The sequence below is a fragment of the Perna viridis genome, chromosome 13 (assembly GCF_037379345.1).
Source record: "Perna viridis isolate PV_CMFRI_1.1 ecotype Kerala chromosome 13, ASM3737934v1, whole genome shotgun sequence".
In the NCBI taxonomy this organism is placed as follows: domain Eukaryota; kingdom Metazoa; phylum Mollusca; class Bivalvia; order Mytilida; family Mytilidae; genus Perna; species Perna viridis.
In genome coordinates this window covers 1,816,922-1,826,914 of record NC_142457.1, presented here as the reverse complement: position 1 = coordinate 1,826,914, position 9,993 = coordinate 1,816,922, and positions in this window count along the sequence as shown.

Sequence of the window (9,993 nt, the reverse complement as noted above, 5' to 3'; positions counted from 1 at the left end):
AAAGATACGATTTTATATTTATTTATTTATTTAAAGATAATTTGGAAATTACTGGTCGTGTTGAAATGTATTAAGCTTTCTTAGAAAAAAAACACATTACCTTCACAAAATGAGACTACGCCAATAGCCACATGGCGATGCACCGTAGACAAAGATTCAACAGGCCGTCCATAACAGGTCAAAAAGACAAAAGGTTTAAAGATGATAGAGCCACAGCACTTTTTATGGTACATGTGATTTTACGGGATATAGTTTGAATCAAAAATACGTTTAATCTATTAATTCACAGCAAACTAGTTTCAAACTGTAAAATTGACAGTCAGAAAGGCAACCCAAATATAATGTGTACAGCTTAAAGTTAGAATGCAGGCACACATTGAGCTCCGTCCATATATACTGGCATGACCTTTTCACACTTACGGTAAAGTACGGTCAAAAGTAGGCCTCCGAGTTGTGTACTGAAATAAACGAAAATACACAATCACGACAGAAAGAATGTATTGGAATTATATACGTGATGTGATACTCATTTCAATATTTAAAGTACATGTTGTACTAGCTTTTAGTTCAAACACCATTAAAATACACATTCATGAAAATGATCAGATAATTCATAGATATAATCTGTCCATATTGAAGTATCTTTATTGATACTGTAGTAAACCGAACCTTATTTTGTACTCATTCTGATTTGAACATGAAGTAAATAAAGTAATTTAAATTTGTATTATTAATATGATAATTAATGTATTATGAATTGATTGCGGCAGTTATTTTTAAAAGATTGACTCTATGGATTGTGCATGCTATCCTGATCAAATCTTATGATTGGCGTTAATTGAAGAAAACACATTTCACTGTCATCTGGACATTAGGTGTATGTGAACTGTTGTCATCACTTTGCATTCGTCTTCTTTAATTTTTTTATGGTCATCCTTAAACAATCCCCGAATCTTGTCAGTTTTTATTTTATAACATCGAATTTTGAAACCAGCATCCTTTTTGTGGTATTTCTACATTTGTTTGTTCAAGCATTAGCAATGAAAACCATGGCTATTTGTAGCATCAATATCATTCCCAGATAGTACATACTACGTAAAGATATTGGTAAATGATGTAATTTTCATTAGTTGTTGTGAGGTGGTTTGTTATATCGCAAACGTACTCATGATATCGCCAATCGCCTCTGGTAAAAGCAGTTTTACTCTTTTGGAAAAAAAATGTATAAGTGTGGTGCTCGGTTTAAAGCTGATTATCTCGTACTAAGGATTACAAGAAGTACCGTTTACTCATTGGTAATGACACATGCAAACCGATAAAAAAAGTTTTTCAGTAAAATAAAAAAAAATACAGAATGATTATAATATGTACGTAAGACAAAAACTACACACTTAATGAACAAACTATAGGCAATAATCAAAAGGAATAGTCAAACGAATGAAAGACCATGAAACAAAAGGCAAAACATCGACATGCTGGAAATAACCATAATCAGCCCGACATTGTACAAGCATTTCCGATAGTGATCTCAACTGGATTCCAGAGAGCGCTTAACCTCTTGCTTTCATCACAAATTATTGTGTTACAAAACAAGCACTTGGAAATTGTGGTAAAATCAGTGGTCAAATTAGCACATTGATATATTGATGATTCATTGAAAATCCAGTGCCTGATTTTCAGGCAACGATAGCTAATTAAGAACTCAGAATAGTGGCTACCCTGGTATACATTAACAAGTGATGGTGCAGTGGAATGTGTTTGAGTTGTTTTTAGGGTTAACAAGGGAACCGAAACTCTTGTGGAAATGTGATCAGGCGACAGAAACCAGACATGGAAAACAAAAACACAAAACAGAGAATAAAAATAACCAAAAATAATTCGTACAAAGTAAAAAAAGTAAATGAGCAACTTGGACTCCACTAAAGACTGGGAGTATGAACCAGGTGTACCGATAGGGTAAGCGTCCTCTGATTTTCTTGAAACACCCACCGAGTTGTTAATAAAAAATCAAGTCAAGGGTAGACGAAAGATGAATGAAAAACTATAACACGTTGAGCAAATCTAGTCGATAAATGAGAGGAAGCCATTCGCAAAGTAAGGAGATAAAAAGGTAAAAGGTTCTGTAATCTGATTGTCCCGTACAAGACAGTAAAGACAGCAATTATTCACATAGTAAGCATTTATTTGTAGGAAAAACATTTCCTAGTGTATTTCATGCACATTTGGTTTGTTCTGGAATTATAAGAGATCTACAACGCGTCTTAATCATTATAGTTAGTTGCTATTCAGAGAAAAAAAATCCCTTGTAGAAATAACCAATTGATAGCAACTTAGATAACAGAAACACCAGGTCAATAGTTAAAGTTTACGTTAAAATTACTTATTTAACTGAATGAAATAATACTATCGTTTGAAATGTTGTCTTCTCGATGTTTACAATGTCTCCAGATAGTTTCACCTCAATTTATTCCAATGTTTGCCAACAGTATGTCTGTAAAAGTGCATTATCTTACATTAGTCTTCGTTGAAAAAGGGTATAATATAGGATATAAATTGAGCTGTGATGCAAGACAAGCCATATCAGTCTCGTTTAAAGAGCTCAAAATGAAAGTGACCTTTGGCCCGTATATGAGCCCTCTTACACGTGTTATCTTCACGTTTTTAATGGAGACGCAAGGCAAGCTATTTTTAGTGAACGCCGTGCACATTTGATAATTGTTTTCCTTTTTAAAATTTTACATTTACTGTATTTTGTATTGAAATTTAGCATGTTAACTTAACGAACATTCACTTTTTCAGACAAAGTCTAGGACTTTGATATTATTTTATTACATTAATTTCGATTTTATGGTTAAAACTGTCTAGACGTAGTTAAAGGCCAATAGAATAACTTTTCCAAATTGTTCGGTGAGAATGATTAATAAGAAGCTGTTGACACAAAACATGTATATATTTTACTTTGGATTTTTAAATAGATTAATGCCAACAATAGCTGTGTTAGGACTTAACAAATTTACCAAGTGTGTAACACGTGATTGCCACGTGGTTTTGTGGTTAGTTGTTGACACTAAAATAATCAAGAATTTGCCATTTTGAATTCCCCGATTTTGAAGTAATTATATGTTCGCAACCAGTATATAGGACAGTTTTCCTTCTCTGCAATCTATTTCTCTATTTTTTTTGTTCTTGTCCCATTTCTGTTTTGTTTTTTTCATAGATTTTGCCAACTTTTTCAATTATATTCTATACTGCTGATGCAATTGGTATCTGATAGCTCTTTTGAACAGGATATTTTCAGATGTATATCCAATCATTTTACATTATGTCAGTAATAGTTTTGTGACATTGTTCCATTAAATGAGTCCAAATAGTTTATCTGCTGTACAATATATTTTGAAGAATGTTGTTATAGGGTAAGTCAATGTGTTACGATATCTGTCGTCTGAAGAGACTGTCTAAATGACAAGTTTGTCAAAGAGGTGATATGTAATCTTTTTAATTTCTTACTATGTAATGGATATTTCATAGTTTTTTGGTCAGCTTGATAAGCAAGACTGGTCTTTACTACAATGATTTCTTTTACTTTAGGTTTTGAATTGTGTTTTAGGCTTAATAGCAGTCCTTACACAAGCAGGTAGAAGAAATTGCTCCTTCTTCTTTAAATTATTCTTATTGTACTGCTAACTAGTACATCTTTATATTTGTTTACAGACCCTTATTTTGATTCTTGGTATTGCCTCCTACATATTTGCAATAAGTCATACTTAAGATATTTTCTGGCATTTATTGGAACTTTTGGTTCAGCATTTATAAGAATCTTACAACCAGAATACTATAATGGGATCCTGTGTCTCATATTCATAGCATTTTGAAATGTTAACTATGTAGTATATTCACTTCATTTTGTTTGCTTGATGTTTGTGGATTTAAGGTCATTTTAGATTCTGTTCTACCTAACTCTTGCTGGTTTTTTTTGCAGCATTATTTTTGCTAGTTTCTATTTAGTAAATAGTTATCACTTCACTTTGATTATGATGTATAAAGTAAACTATGGTTTCTTTTCTAGCCTCTATTATCAGTGGTATTTGTGTTTTCCGGTTCTGCAAAGATGAAAACACGTTTGATCGCAAGAAAAATGGAACCATGACTTTAATTCTAACTATATCCACATGAATATTTGCTTCGTGGTTTGATGCTTCAGTTAGATTTTGTTTTATCATATATGTAATTCATACTGTATGTATAATATACTGTTTTAACCCACTATGTAGCGGAGAATAAGATATGAAGACAGTTGAAATATTTTTGTCTTCAGAAGTCACCCTAAATAAAATGATCGTGTTATATAGTTATTTGAGGTATAGTTACTGCTCATTGTAATATTTATAAAATCTTTATGATTTGATCGTTATAACGTAGATTATAAACAGGATCTGACCTTTTTTTGTATGATATGGTATATATTTATAAACATGTGTAAGTGTTACTAAACACCATTATTGCTGATCATACTCTTTCATCAATTTCTATTTCCTTGGCCACACATTTTTGTGAAATGTGTTTGGTTATTATTATATAAACTTAGTTATACAATCAAGTTTTTATTTCATAGTAATATGTGTTGATAGGGTGAAGTAATTGCTTTAGGTCATGATATGAAGAATATTTTAGTTGATGTTGGTCTAAAAACTGTAAATTGTGTTTGATTTTAAGTTTGTTTAGACTTGTATTTTTCAGACTTATAAGTGTAGACTTGTAATTTTTATCTTCCGATTAATTATGATGCTTCTTTAAGTTCTCGACTCGACTCGAACTCGTACCGCTGTGACATCTATGGCAACACCGCCTGCACAAAGTCCAGCGCCCTAGACCACTCGGCCAGCTAGGCAATATAAAAAATATATAGCTTTCGCTGACCGGGTCATTCCTCCTCTTAGGATTAATCTAGGGCTGTAACTTAGTACACGATGTATGGTAGTACGGGATAGTTCATTTAAATGTTTTTTTTATGTAGGATAGAGGATCAAATTAATGATGCATGTCACAACAAATCAATATTATACAAACATCTCAGAATGTGACGACTCTATTCACTACACTTCTACATCGGATCAAATTGATACAGGGAAGATATGTAAACGTATAGAAAGGTCTGAAAAATTTAAATAGCATCTAAATGAACTGTCCCGTACTGCCATATATTGTGTACTAAGTTACAGTCCTAGATTATTCCTACGAGGAGGAATGACCCGGTCAGCGAAAGCTATACTTTTTATTTAGCCTAGCTGGCCTTTGTGCAGGCGGTGTTGCCATAGATGTCAAAGCGGTACGAGTTCGAGTCACGCGGAGGGAATGACCAAAATTTGACAGTTCTGATAATAAATAATTTAAGAATTTATATTTTGATTTGGTCAGTATTGTACTGTTATTTGGTGTTAATCAGTTTAGTTATCTATATGGTATTCTTGCTATGGTCTTTGCACTCATTACATAAATGATCATACAATAAATAAGTTTATATGTTCAACATCCTTAATAATATTAATTTCAATTTTTCAATTTGAGTATACGGATCGAGTTGCTCATTTACTTTTGTTACTTTGTATGTATGATTTTAGTTACCTTATGTTCTTTGTTATGTATGTCTGTTTTCCATGTCTGGTCTTTGTCCCTGGATTACATTTTTTTGATTACCGCTATAATCTTGGTTCCATTGATTACTCGATCAGACCACTAGGTCGATACCTCTGCTGGTGGATTTTGTCCCAGAGGGTATCATAATACAATATTTTTTTTAAATTACGACTTTACGACAAACGTGATGACTTTTCATTCAGAATTGTCAACTTTCCTTTCATCTGTGGCAACATTCCTTCGGCTCCTGTGTATGGAGTGTTCATATCACAACTCATACGTTATGCAAGAGCTTGCCGAAACTACGCAGACTTGTTGTATCGCGCTAGAACTCTAGTAAATAGACTTCTGTAACAGGGTTATTTTGCTACAAGATTGAAGTCACCACTACAGAAGTTTTATGATCGTCATCATGAACTCGTGGATCGTTATGGTGTATCCATCAGTACCATCAAAACTGATTTATTCAACGGGTCATGGTTTTTCCTTTCCTCGTTTGTCTTCCCCGGACTTGACTTTTTATGATAAACTCGGCGGGTGTTTCTAGAAAAGCAGAGGACACTTACCCTACCGGTGCACCTGGTCCACACTCCCAGTTTTTAGTGGAGTCCGAGTTACTCATTTACTTTTGTTACTTTTAGTTACTTTATGTTCTTTGTTGTATATGTCTGTTTTCCGTGTCTGGTCTTTGTCCCTCGATTACATTCTTTTGATTACCGCTATAGTCTTGGTTCCCTTGATTACTCTTTCGATTACAATATTGCATTATATACTTATACATTGTTATCTTTTATTTTGTGACATTTTTCTGAGAAGGTTCTTTATTGGTCAGTAAAAGGTTTGTTTGTTTTGGCAGCAAACTCATTTTATGTAATACTTAATATGTTTGTTCCAACTCTTTGAACATGCTATATTATACCGTTCTTTAACGAAAGCGAATCTAAGATCATAGAGATGTGAACGATGGGGGGCATTATCATAATTAGCCTGAGGCTCAAGAAGAGTACAATATACCCTTCTCATGTGTTTGTCATATTTATTGTGACAGTCTGGTATCGTGCAATGCGATTGCTACTAATATCAGTACACTGTATATTTAAATATATATTAAGTTCTTTCTTCTTGTTACATTAATTCCCACCCTGTCTTTGCACTGTTGGAACAAACTCTCTTTAAAAAGTGAAGATAACACGTGGAACAGGGCTTATATACGGGCTAAGGTCACTGTCATGGTATATGATTTTGACCTCTTTAAATGAGACTGATATGGCTTGTCTTGCGACACAGCTCAATTAATATGCTATGTTATACCCTACCCTTCTTGAGCCTCAGGCTCATTATGATAATGCCCCTCATCCTTCACATCTCTACGATATGCTTGGATGAGAGAACATAATGTACGATACATCATATCATCGATGATATAAAACATACAGCTAAGAGCAGGTCATTACCCGGAGAAAAACAAGGCGTAGTCGGGGAAGACAATGTATTTTCAAAAGTTATAAACAGAGATAACAGTGCACTAACTTGACATAAAACGGATTCACGGATGAGGCTCAGAACCGCTTGAAAACGCAGGGCTGAACCGTGCATTTTCACTGGTTTGGGCAGAATTCGTTTATCAACATTTTTGTCAAGGCAGTACAAACGTTATCTCCTTTATACTGCAACAAAATTTGAAACGAAAAATGACGTTGTTAGCAAAGAAAACAACTTGTTTTTAATCCCAAGCGGACGACATCCTGGCAACTAAAACAATGTAACATTCGTGACGTCACATCAGAAAATTTTAGTCAATGACCGTATGTCATTTGTAAATATACAGTCAATGCAACTGCTCAATTAGAAGGTTTGCAATCATTTTGTATTTTTTGCCATAATCCTGAAACAGTATCGAAAGCACATTTAAACTAAACGAAGGTTCACTAAAACTTGTTTCCATATAAAAAAAAAGTAATTAAAGAACACAATATAAAAATATTGTCGACAGTTGAAAAATCTTTTCGAAAGCCAGCTTGCGATTTGGTTATAACCATATTCTGCATAATGGTGAGGTATGTTATGCAAAATATTAGAAAATAATCTTACTAAAACATGAGTTTGATGTGATACCTCTAACAAATTCAGGATAACATTTCGAACCTTCATTTTTATAAATAGTTATCATTACTCCAGTAGACCAATTGTCAGGTATTGTACCCGTGTCAAGTATGATGTTGAAATGTTTATTATATTTATTGGCATCAATCGGTGGGAGTGTTTTTGATATATTCGTTTTATATACCGTCGGTTTCGAACACTTTACCGTTCGTTTTTTTTTCAGCGTCGATGTGACTTTTCTGATTTATTCATCGGTTATCTGACTTTTAAGAAATCTTTCTACGTCATCAACAACATGATCTAAATCGAAGTACGATTATTTTGTGATCGTCGTCGTCTTTTTCATTAAGGTTTTTAAGATGTTAAAATATTTCCCAAATGTTGTTTGTTGGTACTCATTTTAAGTCTTATTTACAGATGATTTATATTCCATAGTAGCTGGTCTCAAATTCTGTCTAATTTCAGCGTTTTTTACATAGTCAGTACGTTTTCTTGATTTATGAAGTATGCTCCAGATTTTTGAGGCTTCACGGTTATATATACCACGGTTTTGAATCGTCGTGTTTATATTGTTTCGCGTCCCTTATTACCCAAATGTTTTAATTGTAGCCTTTGTAAAGTTTTTGTTTTCGTCTGAAAAAACATAGATCAGTTGGTCTTGTGTTATATTTACATGTACAAATAAATTGTATAACTTGTTATTAACCGCAATTCTAATACCATCGGCGTCTTCTCGTGAACACGCCTTGTATATTCAGATTTCTTTTTATATTTCCATCTGACCTAATTTTGATTTGTTCTTTCGTCTATGACTACCACTTGATCAATCCTAGACTTGAACTTAAGACCAAAAGGTAAACTACTATAGCAATTTGAATATAAATAATCGCAAAGTTATACAGCGACACAAGGAAACATTAATGACCAACATTCCCTGAAAGTATATGGGCGAACAAAATCTGTGGGTGACCATAAAGTTCACTTACTAAGTCATCTAATTCTTCGTATGGAATACCAAATCATACACCATACATACAAAATGAAATGTCCATTTTAACGAACGCTCACTGTTACTAAAAGTTATCTAAAAATAGTAAAGAATCGGAAAATTATCAAATCTACCAGCATTAGAAATACTTGGTCAAAACAATTTCAGTGAACTGGATTTGAATTAGTAACGAAAAAGGCAAGATATCTAGAATAAGCATCTACCTATATTTTCAGCTATAATGCTGAGAGATCAATCAGGGTGCGGGGGAAAGGGACTTTCTTTCGTAATTTTAGTCCACATTGAAAAGACAACAGAAATGTACAAAATCTGACCTTGATATAATTTTTGAATTTAATGGAAAAAAACAACATTAGACTATACAAATGGCGTCTTCGGTGCTTGCTTTGACAATTTTGAATAAGTAGAATTGTAAAACTACAAAGTTTAGATAAAAAACAACTATTCCGTTTCTTCTATGAAAGTTCATCCGCTTGTATGCATCTGAAAGATAGCCTTGTGTGTTTTGTTTTGCTTTGTTTTATATTGATTAAATATATTGACAAACTCAATCAAAGATAACACTTATTCATACCAAATAAATGCTCACTAAAGCTTTATATGTCTGTTGTGTAATGTAAAAGAAGTCTGATGTGAACAAAGTTCGTAGAGACATATCCAGTTTTAATAAAAAAAAATATGACGAAGAATCGCGTACAGGAAAAGATAAGCAAAATGTTACCATACGTAATATACGTATGTATTCACCATACATATTTAACGACAAAGATTCAAATATACCCGCCAATGATATACATGAAATGAGGAAACATTTGGTTACCGAAAATCATTAAAATTGGCATATTTTACGAGAATGATTATCATGTGTACTAATATATCATTATTTCCTTGTTTTGTCTTTTTTCTAATGATTTCATGCACCATCTTAATAATATTATGGATGTTCATACGAATGTACTTCGCTATTCACTTCGGTAAGTGATGGCGAAGTAATCAAACTGTAACTAGCCTTATCATGTACCTAGTATAATCGCTGTTTCTCAAAACCATTAATCAAAACTACATCTCCTTACCTCAAAAGTTCATAGTTGATTAACCTGATCGGGAAATTATGTCACGATTCATCCGTATTAATGTTTAAAAACCGTGTTTGCACTTTTGGTCCATCGGTACCTATGTTTAGTTAATGGGAGAAATGATTTTACTATTGTTTATTAGAACTCTCATCCACCAAGTTTCCAACGTTT